Here is a 5,062-nt window from a genome sequence, read left to right as displayed (position 1 = left end):
ATATATATATATATATGTATATGTATATTTCTCAGACCTTCTCCAGTTTGGTACTGAGGTCTCTATTTAGACAGTGACTGTAGATTTTAGCCATGTCCTGAAAGGGTTCCAGGGAATTTGACCATGGGTATTCACAGCAAGGTTTTAATAAGATACTTTTAAAAAGTTGTGTGTAGAGACAGGGGCTCATGTGTGCCAAGGGACAGGTGTGAAGATCAAAGGGCAATCTTTAAGAATCTGCCCTATTTTGCTTTTAGGGGGAGTCTTTGTTTCTGCTGCCACACTGTGTATACAAGCAGCTGATTCTCCTATCTCCATCTTCCATCTTGCTATAAGAGTACTGGGATTACAGATGTGTCATCTTTTTTTTTTTTTAAATCCATATTATCTTTTTTATTAGATGTTTCCTTTATTTACAATATCTCCTTTCCCAGGTTCCCCTCCAAAAAAAAAAAGAAAAAGAAAAAATAATAATAAAATAAAATAAAACAAACCCCTGTTCCTTCCCCCCTCCCATTGCTCACCATCCCACCTCCTCCTGCTTACTGGCCCTGGCATTCCCTTACACTGGGGCATAAAACATTCACAGGGCCAAGGTCTTCTCCTCCCATTGATGACCACTTTGTATTGGTAGAGAAACAGGTTGATACATGAAATAGACTTGAAGACCCAGAAATATTACTTATAGTTCCAATGTTTAAAATCTGAATCTATTCTCTGTTAAAGACAGTATTTTTTTCTTTATTCAGTATGGTCCCTGCCTACTTCCTCTATAAATTCAGTTCATTATTGTATGGGGGATAATTTGGGTGATACTTCTATAAACTATACAACGGTTGAATTTTGAGCTATAAGTATGGAAAGCTTTTCTTTCTTTCCTTTATTTTTTTTTGTCTGCTTTAGAGTTAGATGCGTCATCTTTTTAAAGGTGCTTTCTGAACTTCAAACCCAGGTTGTTGGGCTTCTGCCCTATCACTTTTATCTGCTGAGCCATCCTGTGAAGAGCCTACAGGACACTTCTTTGCCATGATAAGTAGCCTTGGCTAATTTGTGACCAGGTGGTCACATGGCAAACATATTTATATTGATGAATGCCCTTGTGCATCTTGCCTGCCTTGCATCTAACTTCTCTCTACCATGACAGACATGCTCTAGGAGCTCCCTGAGCAGGTGAGGTGAGTTCAGATGTACAGGCACAGAAGAGGCAACACAGCAACATGTGGAATAACAGAAGTGGAACATTACTTATGGATTTTAGAAAGAAGGGGTCACCCTGCTTTGCAGAAAGAAGGAGCTTCAGATAGAGCTCACTTGTAGCAGGAGGCAGGGGCTTGTGAGAGAGTCCAAGCCTTTCTTGGTGTCCAGGATTTTACCCAAGCAGATTTCCCATGGGGAGTTTTAATTGTTGAGTATACAGCAGGCACTCAGAAGCTTTTAAAGGACCAACATGACTGAATAGGATGTCACTGTTGCTTGTCTGTTTGCTTTGGGGAGCAGCAAGTTTGGTAGGCTATATTTGCATGGAGCAGGAGGGGGCTGTATAAGACAAATGACTGGACTAACCATCATGAGGACCCAGGGTGTGAAGACTAGGTGGTACAGTAAAGGTGATTAAGCTTTGCTTGTGGTGTGAGAAAGTTTGTTAAGCTTGTACTTGGAACAAATCTTAAGCTAACACAAAATTATCAGATCTTGCCACCCTTCTAAAGAAAACCAAGAGTCAGTCAGCTAAACTTTGTAGGAAGCTAGGGCAAGAACAGAATGGTACATACAATTACTTGAGACTTGAGAAGGGAGGACTCAGAGTTTGAGGCTCCTCTCTCTCAGATACATTTGTGGAAACCTATGTATTTCCAATAACCAAAAACAGCAGCAACAATACATTAAGCTAAATCCTAACTAAGGAAAAGAAACAAATATTAGAGGTCAAATCAGTGAAATCTTGAACAGAAACTCAACAGAGAAAAACAATGATAGAAAACAACCGTTCTTTGAAAGAAATCAGGGGCACTGATAAGTCTCTAGCTAGACTGAGAATAAAAGTGAAGCATAAATAAGTATAGTATCATAAATGAAAGAAGGAACATCACTATCGGTCCCACAAATGAACACTATAGGAAGATTAATTCAATTACCACAAATTTGATAACCTTGATCAAACGAACCAGTTCCTTGAAAGACACAACCTATTAAAACTTATAGAATAATTAATCGATGATCTGAATATGCCTGTGTCTATTAAAGAAGTTGGGCCAATATTAAATCACCTTCCAAAAAGTGAAAGTACCTAGCCCAGAGGGTAAATTAGCAAATTGTTACAAGCACTTAAGAAGAAATTATACCGTAAATAATTCTACGAGGTCAGTATCACCTTAATATTAAAAACTGGTCAAGATGTAGGAAAACCATACATCAATATGGCCAGTGAACTTAGATGCAAAGGTCTCCAGCAAGATTTTGGCAAATCCAATCCTAGGGGATGTGGGAACGTGTTTCCAGACAAGCATAGGAACTGATAAGGCTGAATGAGCTCAAACCCTGGGAATCTCAGAGATCTGACTGCAGGGGCGGAGCCCTTCCCTACCTGTCTCTGTACCTACTCTTGCCCATATAACCCTAACCCCCACTGAGAGGACCATGGGCACTCAGTCACAGAGCGTAGCACCTGGATTTCTTCTCCATGCTAATGAGGTATCTAAATAGCCTTCATTCAGCCTTCAGCCAATGACCTTCCCTTCCTGGGTATTCCTTCCTGCAAGAGGTATAGAATACCTGGTTCACGCCAACTGACTGTATGTGTCCACATCTGCCCTCACTATGAACAAGCAAAGATCATCTCACAGAGCTGCTTCATTAAAGATTGCTACAGGAAAGACTTCAACTAAAGAGCCATGACTGAGACTCCTGAGAAAGGCTTTCTCTCCCTCCAACCAATCCAGTACACTGGGCACTCACTCTGAATCAGACCAGGTTCTGCTTGTCCTGGGCATGTGCTCACCCTCTCCACCAGGCATGTAGATGCCCAGATAGGAGACCAGGAACCACTGTGGACACCCCATTTTGGACTTTGCCCTGCCTCCTCTTGGTGGCATGCCTGTGACCCCCAGGCACTCCCAGTGGAGAGGCAGGACGCAGTTCAACATCCAATCTAATCATAAGATTTATATACCACACCCAAGTGTGATCTATCACTGATATAAAAGGTTGATTCAACACTGAAAAATCAATTAATGTTAATCTATCAGATCAACAAACTGAAGAAATCAGAAAATACCAGAAACTGAATTATAACAGAAGTGCTAACATATCAAAACTCAGGCACACTGCCAGCACTGTCCTTAGAGATGTCTTATTTAAAGGCAGTTTTCAGAGAGGAAGACAGAAAAAGAATAGCAAAATTTGACAAATAACAACAGAAAAGGCCAAGCCAGATGTGGTGGCATATGCACACCACATCTCAGCACACAGGAAGTAGGGGAGGCCAATGAAGTGTTCAAGGTCATCCTCCATTACATGGTGCATTGGAGCCAGGCTGAGTATGAGGAATTCTGTTTCAAAGCCAACTAAACAAGCAAACAGATAAAGGAAAGTAGTAACAAAAATATAAGTGGGTGAGACCAACAGAATAAAGGGTGTGGCATGAGCAACCGTTATCTAGAATAAAAATGAATAATCAATGCAGATGGGTCATCAAAAAGAACTTAATAATAAATTTGGAGATGTAGACCTTCAAACAAATCCCCAGAAAGAAACCAACTCAAGAAGTAGAAAAATTAAACAGTCCTGTCTACAATTATAAAATAATTGAGTGTAAAATTAGAGCCTTTACCACTGGGAAAACTCAAGACGGCTTCACTAAAGAAATCTGACAATCACTTAAGGAGCTAATGGATAAATATTACTCAGGTGTTTTGTTGTGTTTTTGTTTTGTTTAGAGAGAAAAGAAAAAAGAGGATGATCTAAGGAAAAGAAATAAAAGAGCAGAAGCAAGAAGAGGGACACATTCTTATTTTCACAGATAAATTGCAAGTTAAGAAAGAAGAGAGTTAGAGGGTGTGGTGGTTTCAATATGCTTGGTCTAGGGAGTGGCACAATTAGGAGGTGTGGCCTTGTTGGAGGAAGTGTGTCACTGTGGGGAGACTCTCCTCCTAACCACGAGGGAGCCAGTCTTCTCCTAGCAGCCTTCAGATGAAGATGTAGAACTGTCCTCCAGCACCATGCCTGCCTGGATTTTGCCATGTTCCAGCCTTGATGATAATGGACTGAACTCTGAACTTGTAAGCCAACTAAATGCTGTCGTTATAGAGTTGCCTTGGTCATAGTGTCTGTTCACAGCAGTAAAACCCTAAAACAGAGGACTAAAATTAAAGTCTGGCAGTCCCCAATGTAGAAATGACGGGAGAAGGCTGCTTTTAGTGGTGGACATTGGTACTACATTCCACAGTAGGGACTGGTAATTTTGTTTATGGTCATATTGTGATGATTTGGATGAGAATGGCCCTCATAGGCTCATAAATTTGAATACTAGGCTCACATTTGGCGGTACTGTTTGGGAAGGATTAGGAAGTATGGCCTTATTGGATGAAGTGTGGAGAGAGAATATTGTGTGTAGTGTATGGATGCATCACCTGTCAATTAAAAAAAGAAACAAACCTATGGCCTATAGGAAAGGGTCAAGTAGAAGGTGGGACATTCAGGAGGAGAAAGAATTCTGGGAGAGAGCCAGGCAGGAAATTAGCCCAGGGAGATGTGACTAGTTGTTAGCCTAGCTATATGGCCAAGGTAGTATTTGTAAATATATTTTGAGTCTGAGTCTTACTTCTCTGCCTCATAGTTAGTCTCGACACCTAAGCTCTCAGCTACTGCTCCAACACTATGCTTGCCCAGTTGAAGCCACACTCCCCGCCATGATGAACATAGACTCTGCTATCCTTTGGTAACTCTGCTATCCTTTGGTACTGCAAGCTCCAGGTTAATTGGTTATTAAAAATAACTTGTTGCCGGGCGGTGGTGGCGCACGCCTTTAATCCTAGCACTTGGGAGGCGGAGGCAGGCGGATTTC

The sequence above is a fragment of the Mastomys coucha genome, unplaced genomic scaffold (assembly GCF_008632895.1).
Source record: "Mastomys coucha isolate ucsf_1 unplaced genomic scaffold, UCSF_Mcou_1 pScaffold23, whole genome shotgun sequence".
NCBI lineage: Eukaryota > Metazoa > Chordata > Mammalia > Rodentia > Muridae > Mastomys > Mastomys coucha.
This window is presented reverse-complemented; position numbering follows the sequence as displayed.